General features: G+C 40.4%; 2 long non-coding RNA genes and 1 other non-coding gene across 3 annotated transcripts in view; 1 reads left to right on the forward strand and 2 right to left on the reverse strand.

Annotated features, from left to right (window-relative positions):
• Window positions 1-3,903: 3,903 nt before the first annotated feature.
• Window positions 3,904-15,489, forward strand: part of LOC120100692 (uncharacterized) — a 28,167-nt gene continuing 16,581 nt past the window's right edge. The window contains exon 1 of the long non-coding RNA XR_005500584.2: window positions 3,904-4,365. This is a non-coding gene — a long non-coding RNA (uncharacterized LOC120100692). The remainder of the gene's footprint in view (window positions 4,366-15,489) is intronic.
• Window positions 9,273-9,412, reverse strand: LOC120101262 (small nucleolar RNA SNORA48). Its single transcript, XR_005501637.1, has one exon. It is a non-coding gene; the product is annotated as a small nucleolar RNA SNORA48 (small nucleolar RNA).
• LOC103691443 (uncharacterized) lies at window positions 10,715-12,803 on the reverse strand. The gene is made up of 4 exons (XR_005500583.2): window positions 12,546-12,803; window positions 12,280-12,424; window positions 11,484-11,626; window positions 10,715-10,894 (listed from the first exon to the last, which is right to left on the reverse strand). It is a non-coding gene; the product is annotated as an uncharacterized LOC103691443 (long non-coding RNA).

The raw sequence follows: 15,489 nt of genomic DNA on the forward strand, positions 1-15,489 counted from the left end.
TCTTCCCCTATCCACCCACACTTTCCCCTCCCAACTTCATGTGCTTTATTTTCTTAAAATCCACTGAATCTAACTAGTGTTGTCAATATGGCCATCTACTGGAGCATGAGTACTTTTACAGGGGTTTCACTCTTAAACAATGTTGACCACCTCCTCCCCAGTAGCTGTCAATTGCCAATACCCACTGCATCAGGTGTAGACATCTATATCCTCTCCCATTTACATTGGGATTTTGGCTGGCTTCATTTTAACGTGCTGTGATGTGAATTCATACTGTAGTGGCACTGTCATGTCTGGCAAATTCTATACTGGCACATATGCCCAACACTTCCAGCTATTACAATCTTTCCACCCATTTTTCTGATGTTCCATGGGCCTTTCAAGAAGGATATGAGGTATAACTGTCCCATGTACAGCCGAGAACTCCACAGTCTCGTATCGCCTGTACCTGACCAGTTGTAGGTCTCTCTGCTACTTGCCATTAAGGATAAGAAGAAGCCTCTCTGATGGGAGTGGAGAGATGTATCCATTTACAGATATAAAGACAAGAACTTAGGGGTTAGTAACTTCGTTTACCAAAAGGATAATATTAAAATTTTCCTTTTGGCCTATGATCCAGCCAGCCATATTTTTTTTTGTCCAATTAATGATACCAGGATGAGTTTCGTCTTATGGAGCAGATCTTATATTTAGTCCAAAAGGGATTGGTTGCTCCCATAAGATTTGTGCCACTATTACACTAGTGGGCATATCTTGCTAGTGTATTCATTCTTGTAGCTTGCGGGGTTTCTGTCTGGGTTAAACTCTTGATAACTTTTCTCTCCTAGTAGTGTGTGTGTGTGTGTATGCATGTGTGTGTATTCATATATATATACACACATATATATATTCACACACATACATATGTACATATATAATATATAATGTATATGTGTACATTAGAAAGGTTCTGTACTGTAGTAGTAAGTTTCCATATGGCATTCTCAAAGGTTTTCAGTCATCTTTCTCCATTTTTCTGTCTCTACTCTGCTCTTCCATCCCCTACCCCATCTAAACTTTCTTATTCCAGAATGTGAGGGCACTCTGAAATATCTGTAGTCCCCTTGATCACTATGGTTGATTCTGCAGATCTACATGCCTAGGAAGTTCTCCTTTTCCTCCCTCTCTGCTCCACATGCAACCTCCCCCAGAAGTTGCAGACTTGGTTCGACAGGGTGACCTTCCTTGATAGAAGAGGACCCACCTTCTGTCAGGGGTGTACCATTAGCTGTGCTTCTGAGCTAAGACTGCGAACCAAGCTCTTAAACCTTAATGTATTTTTCTCCGAAAGGTTTTTAACACATTCTTATTTTAATGGACCCTCAACAGACCTGACTTTATTGAGTGTGATATCCTTAGACAATTCATCACTTTCTTTATATGTTTAATAAATGCAGCTTTTCATAAGTTCAAATTTAATAAATATAGGGCTTAACTACAGTTATAGCAACACTCTTCCCAACTTGCTCACTTTTTTTCTTTCTCTTCCTGTGTTGAATTAAGCAATTATACTTCTTCACATATGCAGAAACCTTCTGTGGGGAATAATATTGCAACTTACTTTGCCAATATCATTTCTGCTGCAGCCATACGACAGGAAGCAATTTTAGTAATTTCCATAGGAATTGAATTCATTTCTCTAAGGTTTCCACTACATATATTGAATGCACACATGTAAGAAATGCATTGAAATTGAATGGTAAGGGTGGTGGTGGGACATATTTTACACTATGTTCATAATATTATTTTCTTCTAAACTGTCCCTTTCATGGAGGGGGTGGTACAGGGATAGGAAAAGATGAAGGTAAAGGCACATCATAAGAAGGAAGCATTCTTTTTCCACCCTTTTTTTTCTTTTTTTTTTTTTGGTTCTTTTTTTTCGGAGCTGGGGACCGAACCCAGGGCCTTGCGCTTCCTAGGTAAGCGCTCTACCACTGAGCTAAATCCCCAGCCCCCTTTTTCCACCCTTTTAAACATTTAAATAGGAAGCAATGTTTTTTTCAGGGAGGTGGTGGTGTCATGGTGACTTAACTGGTTTACAGCAGTGCTCAGCAGAGATCATAGTCTTCCTACAGCCTTGGTAAATGACCATGGCACATCTCCATATGGACAGAGACATGTGCAAATGAAAACTGGATTAGTGCCAGTTGCCCAGGGTTAGGCTTAGAAAGTCACCATCTGAACCTCGTAGAAAGCTGCTCATCAGTTTATAACCCATAGAAACTCATCGTGTCCAATTTTGGGATGCAGTTTGTAATTTAAAACCATCTGTGCTATCGACATTACTGCATAATACAAGTGACAGCCATTGTTTTGTTTTGTTTTGTTTTTTTTTTGGTTCTTTTTTTTCCGGAGCTGGGGACTGAACCCAGGGCCTTGCGCTTCCTAGGCAAGCGCTCTACCACTGAGCTAAATCCCCAACCCCGTGACAGCCATTGTTAATCAGTTTGTACACACACCTTCTACTACATCTCAACAGAACATTCCAGAAACTCCTTCCAGTCAAGTAGAGTCAGTATGTGAGATATCATTCTTCAGCCTATGCCCTAAATGGTTGCTCAACACCTGCAGTAGGTTATAGTAAGAAGCCTAGGAGTATTTGTCAAGCCCTACGGGGCTTCCAAACCGTTTACTGACAAATGCCTTCATGCTGTCTTTGAGGCACTAGACCACTAAGATGACTTTGAACAACTCAAGACGTGCTTTCTATGGAACATTCTTCCCTGAAGAAATCTCTCACTTGAGTTTTAGTTGTGACTGGTTCATTATTGAGGCACAGCATTAAGATCATTTTACATGAGTGACGCTTGACAAAGGTGATGAAGAACACACTTAAGCTGTTTTGAGAAGAAAAACTTCTGGACACCTTCCACAGCAATTCTTTAACTTGGTGTACCTTGTCACGTTGAAGACACTCAGAATTACCTCATGCCAGGACTTGGGAACACCCTACCAGAAAAAAACACACCATTAGGTTCTTTGACAAAGAATGCATAGATTTTTATCTGTAATTGATGCATAATACTTGCATAGACATATAATATTATAAATATTAATGATCAAATCAGGATAGTCAGCCTTTCCAGCTTCTCAAGCATTATTTCTTTGTATTGAGAACCTTAAATTCTCTTCTAGTCTTTTCAAAGTACATATTAAATGCTGTAGACTATGCCATACAATGAGCAATGATATCCAACAGAAGAGAGTTTGGAAGAAAGCAGTTTATTTTATTTATTTATTTATTTATTTATTTAACTTTGGTCACTCTGCCACTACATATAAAGCAAATATTCAATGTCAAAAGCTCCAAAATAGAGGAAGAAAGTAAGTAGTGTTTTTGCATATTAAATCAAAATTGCATTTGCCTGAAAGACTTGCTCTTATAGCCATTCCTTACTGTGAGGCCCATTTTTGCCCACTGACTGAAGTTTTGTTGAGTTCTAGAAGTTTCTTTCTCATCAAACTGAATTTTTCAAACTCTGAAACCATAAAAGCACAAACATAGACATTATTTTTAAAGCAGATTTGTTTTTTTTTTAACTTTCCATGAAAAACAAAGATAAATTTTTTGTTTGGAATGCAGCCTGGAAACTTGAATGAGAACTAAGGAAATACCCAGATTTATCAGTCTCCAGTTTTCTTTGCTGTGTCAGGGTCTTGGGTTGTTTTTTGTTTTTCTTTGTTGAGTATCTCTACCTGATTCTCTTCTCTGTCTGTCCAGCTTCATCTATCCCACAATAAAATGGAATGTTGTTTTAGGGATTTGTTGACTCAGAATTACATCATCTATAGCCAAGTGACAGCAATGAGCCTTCTTATCATTGGTTCTGACTCAGACCATATTAACTGCAGCTTTAGGTCAGAGTGGTTGCCACTAAGAATTCAGTGGGGGAGGATGAATAGGTTGTCTTCCTTGGCTTGTGATGCTAGTGCAGTCAGCATGATTGACTTGCCTGCAGCAGATGGGACTTGAGCTGTGTTTTCTGACGTCAATCAACCACTCCCATTCTCTAGTGGAGAAGCATCTGGAAGGTTTCGTGCTTTAGTGTGCAGTGTTGCTCAGAACTTTCCCCTTCCCTTCATACAGTGAGAAAGAACTGTCTGCTGTCTAGGCTTTTTGGGAACGCTGATTTTTCTAGGTGGACAATGTTCTCTTCATTTGTATAGAGCTAGAAACTGTTTCACCTTAATTATTAAAGGTAATACAGAAGAGAATCACTTTCTAAGTAAACAATGTGTCAGTGAGACACCTCAGAAGGCGTAGAATCAGCATCTCCCCTTGGACTTGGAGAGCAGAGGCAGCAAGCTATGTGACCAATGCCGCAGGTAGGAGACTCGCACCAGGTTCTTCTTGCTGGTGTTTTGCTTTTGCTTTTGTTTTTTCTCCCCCAAAACAAGGGAGGAATGGGGGAAACTTTGGGATAATATTTCCAGGAGAGGCTCCAAAGCCATGAAATGCCAGGTGCTAGAGGAAGAGCTGTCCCCCTCTTACAGTCATGGTGACCCCCTTAAAGCTTTTATCAGCCCGCTCCCGAAAGGCATTAAGTCGACCTACCTGGTTAAATGGCTATTCATCTCCCGACTTGTCTGTAATTATCATTCCATTTCTGGGAAACTAGGGATACATCCAGCTACAGATCCGGTTCAGTTCAAAGCAAGGAGGAACATGAAACTGCTGTATCTGGTTTATCTTTTTTTTTTTTAGTAAGCAATGAGAGAACTAAGAGCACACACATTCTTCATGTCTTGGATCAACAAAGGAGCTGTGCCAAATGTCAGATTAAATATTCCACAGCTGAAGTGTTTGCACAACTTTTCAGTGGCTACCATTTAAAGAAAGAAAAACAGTGATGGGCCTCAAAAAAATTACCCTTCCTTTGACATGCTCACAGTGTTCTGCCAACAACTGTTCCAAGTTGGAAGGCTGGACCCTGCAGATCTTGTCCAGGGACCATGCATGCCAGCTGACAAGCATAGACTTGGGCATCCACTCATCCAGGGGCACGAAGTCCTACTGTGTGCCTCACTGTCCACAACTGTGCTGCTGTCTTATTTCAGCCATGACTGTGTTGGGTGAGAAGGAATTTCCTGATTCTTCAAGTATCTGTCATGTTTCAACAATGAGTTTGTACTCTTCTGTGCTTTGTGTCTTTTCCGTTTGGGTTGGCTCAGGGGGACTGCTGGGGAAACCAGAGAGAGATCTTTTATTGAAACAAAATAATAAGTCTGAACAAATCAACCTTGTTATCATTGGCTGTGGTAAGACACATATTCTTTTCAGCTTTATATTCCTACGAGATTGCTCAAGAGATGGTGCTTCCGCTTACCAGGTTATGTGAAGGGCAGAAGAGAACAGAAAGAGCTGAAATGCTTGGAGAAATCAGAGGTTTTCATGCATTTTCCAAATTAGCTTCCCTTGCAGTCTGAGGCAGTCAGTGTTTCTCCCTCATTTCTCTTATAAGGAAAGAAAAGCCAGAACGTCTTTCACCTGGCCAACATTGCATGGGTGGCAGGGTAGCTGTGAATTCTGACCTTGGCCACGTGCTCTCTGTGATCCCAGGCGATTATTTCACCTCTCTACTCTAATTGAGCTGCTCTCCAGAATGGAAATAGCAGCAGGAATAGTTTTCTCATGTTGACATAGGATCTTGAGTAGGTGAAGTGAGTCCAGGAGCAAAGGACAAGACAGGTCAACTATCAGTGACTGTGCACACTGAAACCGAGTGCCACTCCTCTCCCTGCAGGTACTGAGGGCACTTCACTCTTCTAGAAGTCACTATCTTTCCTTGCATTCTTCGTGGCAAGGTTGCACAACCAGAGACTCCAAAGAGAGGGGGTTGCAGGTTCTTTTATTTTTATGTGCTTTTCCAGGACTAGAGAGATGGTTTGGTTGTTCAGGATGCTTAATCAATTCTTAGCACCTACCTAGATGGCTTACACCACCAGAAAATTTAGAAAATCAGATTTGTTTTCTTTGGTTTCCCTGAGCATGGAGAAATGTGGTGCATATAACTTCACACACACACACACACACACACACACACACACACACACACAAATATAGAATTACTTTTCCATTGAGGTGAACTAGGCCTGAAGCTCTGGCTCAGATTACAACAACTGCAAAAGAAGCTGCCTCTATGTACCAAGTAGAGAGAGTCTTCACTGTGGAGACACATCTGGGCTCTGTCTTATCATTCGCAGGTAAGTACTGTAGATTTAGAAGAGAAAGCACAAAGTTGTCAGGAGATGTATTTTCTCATCACAGTTGAGGTCTGGTCTATTCCAGCTTGACTGTTTATGATAACGGTTATCAGTCATCACTCGGCCTGTCAGTATGAAACTTCAAAATGGCATACAGGTGCTTCCCATGTGGCAGGCTCTGTGGTAGTCCTTGGATCCAAAGATGAATCAGAGACAACCCTTCCTTCCTAAACGAGGTCATAGAATACAGGAGGTTTTCTGTCATTGCCTTTCAATTCTCCACCCTCTAGAATCCATTCAGAGTACAGTTGATTTTTATTTTTTTCATACATCTTTTAGTTGGCACGTAATCAGACATTTTTGAAGCTTTGTGATGAGGGTTCCATAATTTCCATTAATAATCTCCAGAATGAAAGCAAAACCAAAAAGAAAGAGAGTGGCTTACAATATGGCCAATATGGGTTAGTCACTTGAAGCTGCCCTTCTCCAATCCTGCTATGGTATGCGGGCTGAAGTTGTTCTACCGAACCCCAGGAAATTACAAGAAAAGCTAAATACCAGCTCCAGCTTAAATGGGATCTTATCTAAAATCTCTCATCTTACCTTTGCTATATGTTCCCCTGGAAAGTGGAGGAGATGAAAATATTCAAACTAGAGGTGAGTCATCCAGACACGAGAGGGCAATGCCTGCAGAAGTCTCTTTTGTGCACTAAAGGCATACTTTCTTATTTTGCTTCCCTTATGTTTACTTACTTCAATTTTAGGTAAGATTTTCAGGATAATTTTACCATTTCAATGTCTTCTTGGATAGCCTATGTTTATAAATGTTTCAATAAGGAGAGCGCAAAAAGAGATAGCACCTGAGCGCAATTTCTCATTTCCACACCCATGAAGGACCTCATACAAAATGAGATTAATAAAACTGTTTCTCTGAGGACCCCCGCAGTGTCTCAAAGTTGGGGATCTAGTAGGTTCGTAATTTGAACAGCTCTCTGCTTGACTTCAAAGTGCAGTTCCTTAACTATTGTCCACTAAGTGTAAAAACGATGAGTGTATGACTAATCTGTAATAGGCCAAGAAGAGGGGCCACTTGTATTCATAAGAATCTGACATGTGCTAGTTTATGGTTGTAACTGCTACTTTATCCACACTGCAAAAAAATTATTAGCAAAAGCAACACAGGGGAAGAAGGATTTATGCTCGCTGATAATTTAAGAAGGGATATGATCCATCACGTTAGGAAGGCACAGTGGCAGGCAGCGTGAGGCCAGGAAACAAAGGGAGATGGATGCTGGTTCTCTTGTATTCTCCTCTTCTCTTTTCTATTCAGCCGTCAACTCTAGCCTAAGGGACAATGTTGCCTACATTTAGGGTGTGTATGCCTTCTTCAGTTAATCCTCTCTGCAAAAACCCCTAGCGGACACATCTTACAGGTATGTCAGCTAGGTGATTTCAGATCTAGACAAGTTAAAAATGAAGATTAACCACCACTAGGGCTTTGCTTTGAGGGTTAGATAAGAATTATAAATATGTATGTGTGAATAGGAATTTACGTGATCTAAGCAACAATCCAGTGAGAATGTATAATACTGGCTTTCAAAATATGTGGTGTCTTTTTACAATCTGCTCTTCTAGCAGGGTCTCTTTTCTCTCTGAAGTAGACAGAGGGCTGCATCACAGCCACCGCTCCCTAAAAACCTCAGCTATGAGTTCCTAGAGTCCTTTAGAAAGATCAATTTTATGTCCCACTTTCTTGCCCTGGGACCTTTGGCTATACCTGTGCTTAGAACATTATCCTCCCCAAGTCCTGCTTAGCTTGTTTTGTTTCCATTTTTTTGTCTGTTTGACAAAAATCACTTACAGTGGCTCCTAGGAGGAGAAATGGCTTCTTCTAGTTCACAATTCCAGTATGTCAGCAGGAATGGCCTGAGAGACATAACTGGTCACATGATAACCATGGCCAAGGGTAGACAGAGAGTGTGTGTACGTGGCTGCCTTCTACTGGTCTCTCTGTCTTCATCCCAGTTCCCTGTCTATAAAATGGTATTAGACACATTAAGAAAGTTTCTCAAAAGTTATACCCACAGGCCAGCATAATCTAGACAATTCTTCACCGAGACTCCAGACTATCAGGCTGACAATTAAAACTACCAATCATGCCTATGTGCTTCGTTCATGGAGAGCTATCCTCAAATGTCATTTATCAGGCAGACTAAACTAGGCCCTCGAAAAATTGCTTTTGAGATTATAATATAATAGTTTAATAATCATTATACTAATATAATAATCATTTCCCTTTTCTCTTTGCTCTTTCCAAACCCTGCCTAATATCACTCCTCGTTCACCTTCACACACACACACACACACACACACACACACACACACACACACACCCCTTGTTTACTCTGTGTACAGGACTGGTCATCTCATTAGATAACCAACTGCTGTGCTCTTTTGTTCCTGTAGAAGAGCATTTCCCCCACTGTCAGCATCTCTTAGATACTTGTAGTTTTCTGTGCAGAGTTGAGCCCCATTCACTACCCCTCACCCCTGCCCCAAGAGCGTGTCTATTGTTCTTGTCCCTGTTCAGCCCAGTGTAAGCAGTGATGTTGGTGAGGCTTTGTGGGTGTGGCTTCTGTAATTACCAGGAGACACAATTTCACAGCAATCTTCCTGGTTCTTTAGTTCTTCAGGGTTCCTTGAGCCTTAGACGTAGGAGTTGTCCTGTAGCTGTATCTGTTGGGAATGGAATCTATAACTCTGCGTTTTGATTGTTTGTGGTTTTCTGTCCTGGTCTCTCCAACTCTCGTGTCTTCAGTTCCATCTCTCTTCATAGTGTTCAAGCGGCTCCACTTCTCTTTTCCTCCCACCGGACCACCACATACCTGTATAGTAGCAAGTGAGAGCCTGTGCCACGGGGCAGAGGGTAGGGCTGTGGGCATCTTTCTGTTGTCACACTGTATGGCAGGGCAAAACACAGATCTCCGCCTGTCTTCTTCCTCCCATGCTGTGCTGCCTGGATTTGATTTTTATATGTCCTAGGCATAAAACAGCTTTGACCAATGAGTCAAGAATCAAGTTAGAACGAACAAAAGTCTGCCATCTGTTCCACCCTTGACTGATATAAGAACACCACCAAAAAGTTGTCCCTTTTCCCATTGCTGGGGGAGGGGGCACCTGTGTCTCTTGTAGGCACTTCTCATCTTTAGCCATATTATATGCTTGTTTTGCTCTTTTCTCCCTATTTTACAATTTTGAAGATTAAACCTGAAGCCTTATTTGTGCTAGGCAAGGGCTCTACCACTGAGTTATACCTTCAGTTCCATTGATAGATATATTGACCATTCATCTGATGCAATAAACACAAGGACTTAATTGTTTACTGCTATCTCTGTAGTTGATTCCTAGTCACACATCTGCAGGTCCTTAATATAACACTTAAAGATTTGCTTGGTTATTGCAAATCTGTAGACATTTTACTAAATGCAGTTTTTCATTTGTGATTTGCATCAGGATTCAATAGGATGGGACTCTTGTGGTATTCAATTTGAGCTGCTATGAACAGTCTCACAGGCTTGGGGGCTCCTTAAACTTAAATGTTTCCTATTAGTAACCTCCCCCAGCCCTCTGCCAAGGCAGTTATGATATTACAGGTATATAAGTCCCTTTTTTAACTTTACCCATTGCAGGACAAAACACCTTGACATGAGCGACTTCAATAAGAAACAGTTTACTTGGCCTGTAGCTCCATACCTTGGAAGCCATGGCAACAGGAGCTTGAACTATTTGGCTATGGTACATACGCAGTCAAGAAGCAGAAGGAGACGAATACTTGTACTCCTGTTGCTATCTCCTTTTTATTCAGCCCAGGACCCCAACCCACCGAAATGATGCCACCCATGTTAAAGTACATCTCCCTGTGCCATTTAACCTCACAGCCTGGCTAATATAATCTAGATAATCACCGCAGCTATTACCCAGAGGTTGTCTCATGAGTGGTTCTAGACCCTGTCACCCTGACAGTCAGTATTAATTATAACAATGGGTATAAAGAATGGTTTACAAAGCAAACATTTACTTATAATAAATTGTGAAGAAATTTATTTTAAATTAATTTTTGGTATATATTTTATTGCTGAAAATGAAAACAAAATTCCATCTAATGATATGGGTATGCTTTTTTATTTTGCCTAAATGATTAATTACCGGCTACATATTTGATACTGCAAGATGTAAAACATCTCCCAAAATGGTTTTTGGAGTTGATGGATATTTTGATTTTTAAATAGTCAAGGCTGAGGATGCTGTTTCATGTATAAAATGACAGAAGTGTGTGTTTAGAACCGTTTCAGAAGTCATTGGAAATTTGGCCCCATCCTAATCCCAGCTTTATTTAATTTTTTTTAATAAAGTTCATCTCAGAAAAAATTTTTTTAAAGGTTTTATTTATAATTATGTTTATAAGTATGTATCCAGAAATAGGTTTCTGTACAAGAGCAGAGTGCCTTCATAGAGCAGAAGAAGGTTTCAAATTCCCCACAACTGGAGTCACAGACAGCTGTGAACCACCTGGCATGGGTGCTGGGAACTGAACTCCGGTATTCTGCAAGGACAGTATACATTTTTCATCCTCGAGGCATCTCTCCCGGGGCTGAAACAGCAAAAATTTAAAGCAAAGATTATTATTCAATATAATTGAAAGATAAACTAATGGGATATTTATATATAGGTAACATTTGAAAAATATTAAATCTTTGTTTCCTTAAACCACTATGCTTGTGTAGCTCCACAAAACTTTGTCTGCACATTAAAAATACTGCAGTTCATCCCCTACCAATATTTCCCATCTTACCCAGCACTTCAGGCCGTGTTTCTTCATGCTACATCGATGAGCCACATGACCAAGAACTGGTCTTGTTGTCTGAACCAAGGCTGTGGCGAAGGCTGTCAACGGTGTTGAGAGTTATCAAAACATTCCTGATTTGTCATACATGTGCTGGACAATTACATTTTGCTGTCGCATGGTCGGGGACCTTGAACTGTTGCAGTTTCTGTGGCTCTCCCTATATTCATTTATGCGCTATGGAATTGTGACCCATAGTGAAGATACTGTTGTTGCAACACTTATTCCTCACAGTTCAAGCAGGCAAGGAGCTAAAGATCGAGGTACTGCTCAACTTATTCCTGGTGAGATCTACTTCTAGATCAAGCAAGTGCCTTTTCACCATGTGTGCACTCACATGTTGGAGACATACACTCTCTCCTCCTTTGTAAGTAAACGTTCTAACTCCAGGACTGGTGCTCCATTTCCACTGCTCTGTCTGACTTCATCGTTTCCTGGTAGTACCACTGCCATTGCGCATCAGGACTTTGACCCCTGAATCTTGGGGAGACACAACATTCAGTTCTTCATTCTACCTTACAGATACCAAACAGCATTTCGGCTAAACATTACAAATGTTCAAGGGCAGTACATTTTGGAGTAAGATCTCAAGGCCAGTGAGTCAGTGTCCTCTAGTAGGGGCCAGTGCTCTAGCTGTGTTGAAGCCCAATATTCTTCATGATCTGGGATTGAATGGACCAGCATACTCAAGCACTCCCATCTGAGCTATGGGCGTTTTTGCATAGAAAAGGCCCTTTGTAGTCCCAGCATGACTGTGCATTTCAACGTACTTTTGTTGTATTCTGTGACAGTTATAATTTGCACCTGGGAGGATAACTCACTTAGTGAAATGCTTGCCACTCAAACATGAAAACCTGAGTTCACACCTCTTGTACCCATACAAAGTCATACATAGTAGTACATGCCTGTAATCTTAGCACTGGGGAGGCAAAGATAGGAAAATTCTTGTTGCTTGCTTATTGATAATCTAGCTGAATCCTTGAACTCCAGTTGTCTTATAGACCCCTCCTCAGAAGGTAAGAACTGATATCAACCTCTGACCTCTAAACACATGCGTACATATTTTCACATTCAAAGAAACATGTGCACATATGAATATGCGTGTACATGTGCACGTGCACACAAGTACATACCTGCAGTTACATTCTTTTAAATTCTGCATTGTTTCACAGTTTATTTTATAATGGGAGTTCTGTCTTCAAACTGTAATCCTCTTTCTCTCAGTTGAAGAAATGGGAAACCTCTGAGGTAGAATATTCTAAATACACCACGCAGTTCCTGAAAGAGGAGAAGTGGGGTTTAATCTCAGATCGTCTTGTCTCTGTTTACTCACAACACAGTCTGGTTATCCACATGGCCACAGAGAACTGTCCTGTATTCTCCTGTCTGAGTTACTTACTGCAGTAAGCATCTGTTGGGATTGGACCATCTTTTCCCATGTAACTCCATACTAGAGAGCTCTGTGGATTACAAGCTCCATTATTTATTCTTCTCTTCTGGAACAAAGATGTTAAGGAGCTATTTCTGTCTGTGTTGGTGCCTCTGGAGGCCTTCTGGTAACAGGACTTCTAAGAGGCAAAATTTTCTGGAAGGCTGCAGTGCAAAGCCATTTTTACTGATATAAGCAGGGTCCTGAGAACCACAGATAGCTCATGCATTTTCTAAAAAACAAAAACAAAGGTGTTTTATGCCAGAGATAAAACTGAATTCTTCTTCTGTAAAAGATACGCTCATGTGTTTAACAAAAAAAGCAGCACAGTGAGTACTAGAGACCAACAAAACAAAATCAGAGTAATCGGGAAAATATACTCGGCCATGAGTCATGCCAAATTCCAAAACAAACTTTCTGCAAAGGCCATTAGACACAGAACCCATGTGATGCTGTGTCCCTCATAGGTTTAAGATAATATAAAGTAAATAAATAGAAGTGGATTTGTGTTCTTGTTAAAACATGGTAAATATATGCATACACATACACACAAGCAAATATTGTTTTAAAAATACCTTTAAGATGACGTATTTTTTTCCTGGATTGGGTGACGTCTTTAGTCCGTAAATATTTCTGCAATTTGTCAGTGAGCCTCAGAACCCTAGAACCCCCAAAGGCAGTCAACTCAGATTCAAAACGCAAGGGGATTTATCCACCACAAATCTCTCCATCTATTTTTAACAGAAATAAAATATTTACTTTCAAAACTACTGGTCACCATGATGACAAACTGCCTGCTAATAAGTCCTTCATCTTCCTGAATGGGAATCATGACAGACTAGAAAGGGGTTCTCAACCCAGAAGCTATCTTCTCTATGTTCCAAGAAGGAAGAGAGGGATGGTGATGGTGAAAGAAGTGGTGGTGGTGATGATGGTGGTGGTCATGATGGTAGTGGTGGTGGTGGTAGTGGTGATGGTGGTGGTGGTGGTGGTGGTCATGGTGGTAGTGGTGGTGGTGGTGGTAGTGGTGATGGTGGTCATGGTAGTGGTGGTGGTGGTGGTGGTGGTGGTGGTGGTGGTCATGATGGTGGTGGTGGTGGTAGTGGTCATGGTGATGGTGATGGTGATGGTGATGGTGATGAGGAGGAGAGGGAGGAGAAGGAAGAATGCATTGTTTAGACGTCATGCAGAGTTTCTCAAGCTCAAAGCTCCCTTTACATTAGTGTTTCTGTATGGATGGCGTGATGCCTCATCTTTTGTAATCACATTCTCTGGCCCTGCTTCCTTGGGGCCAAAGCACAAGAAATCGGAACCAACAGCAACAAACCCCAAATGTTCTTCAGTTGATTCCAATAAAAATACCATAACTATGGAACATTGAATTCACTCAGTAACCCTGACATTCAACACACACGAAAGATTATTTCATACCTAGTGTGACATAAAGTGAAAACTTGCAGAGAAATCATCTCAGAAGGCTTGACACTGTGATGCCAAGAATGACACTCTTCCTTGGAAACATGCTCATCTGTAATCTTGGGGGAGAAGGGAAGAAATTCCGGACCATCATAGCTAAAACGCCCACTGTAGCTTTTGCAACTATGATATAAAATGTTTGGACAGAAAGCTAAGCCCCACAAAACGCCAATGTTCTCTGAAGATCTGATTTTCTCTATATGCATTCTACTAGTCTGCCAAAGCCAATCATAATTCCTTTCTTCACAGAAACTCAAACAATTTTATGTGAAATAAGCTTCTTAATATGATTTTCCTATGAGCAAAACAAAATGATTTGTTTGAGGTTCAAAAATCCACAGTGGTAGGAAACAGGAATTCAATTATGTTGTTTTTGGCTTTGCAGTCTCGACTTAAGCTGGATGGCACATCACACAGAATGTTATCTATCCATTCCACTTGGCACTGACCTTAGAAACTGGAGATGTCACCAGAACGCTGTGGCATATATAGGTATATCTTGTTTTCAGCAAACCCAGAATTGCTAGGAAATTCATATTTTCAAATTAAAGAGCCTTCTCTTTAACACCCACCAGCTTTGCTACTTGACAAGTCTGAATTTTCATAAATTGGATTTATTTAAAATTGTGTGTGCATTTATGAGTAAACAAGACAATCACATATCAGTAAAGCCACAGAATTCCTCGGAGGTATCTCTTGTTTGGCAGCCAGTGCTGCCCACGAAGATCTGTCATTAGCACCGACTGGGACCATGTCAATGGGTGGAATAGCATCCTAAAAGTACCTAATTCTTGAGCTCTTCTTATCGATGAGTAGTTCCTAAATGTAACTGTGTGGAAGCTGGGCAGGGTTAGTAAGTAAATTTTTAAAGTTTCATTTTATTTTATTTGTGATTGACAACTTTCATCTTCTTATAGAGTGTGATATAATGTGGTGGTACATGCATGCACGGCGTAATGATTAAATAAGGCTAGTTAACATAACTGTCATCTCACATACTTATGGGATTTTTTTTTTGTTTTGTTCATTTTGTTTTTGTTTTTGTAGTAAAAACACCTAAAATCTCTTTCAGAACCCTTGACATATACATTTTAACTAGTCATTAAACAGTACAGTAAAATACTATAGCTGATTCTTTCTAATAGACCATTATTATTATTATTATTATTATTATTATTATTATTATTATTATTATTGCTTTAATGGTATCTTTCCTTTGTCATGATCCTGCCACCAATAACCATCACTTTACTCTCTATTTCTGTAATTATGCCTACTGTAGATACCATGGAGAAGTGAGAGCACACAGTATTTGTCTTTCTGTGCCTGGCTTATTACATAGAATAATGTCATCTGGATCGATATCTCCAGTTGTTGCAAGTGGCAGAATTTCCTTCTATTTTTAAGAACTGAATAGCACCTCATTGTGCATATATGC

Source organism: Rattus norvegicus, chromosome 2 (genome assembly GCF_036323735.1).
Source record: "Rattus norvegicus strain BN/NHsdMcwi chromosome 2, GRCr8, whole genome shotgun sequence".
NCBI lineage: Eukaryota > Metazoa > Chordata > Mammalia > Rodentia > Muridae > Rattus > Rattus norvegicus.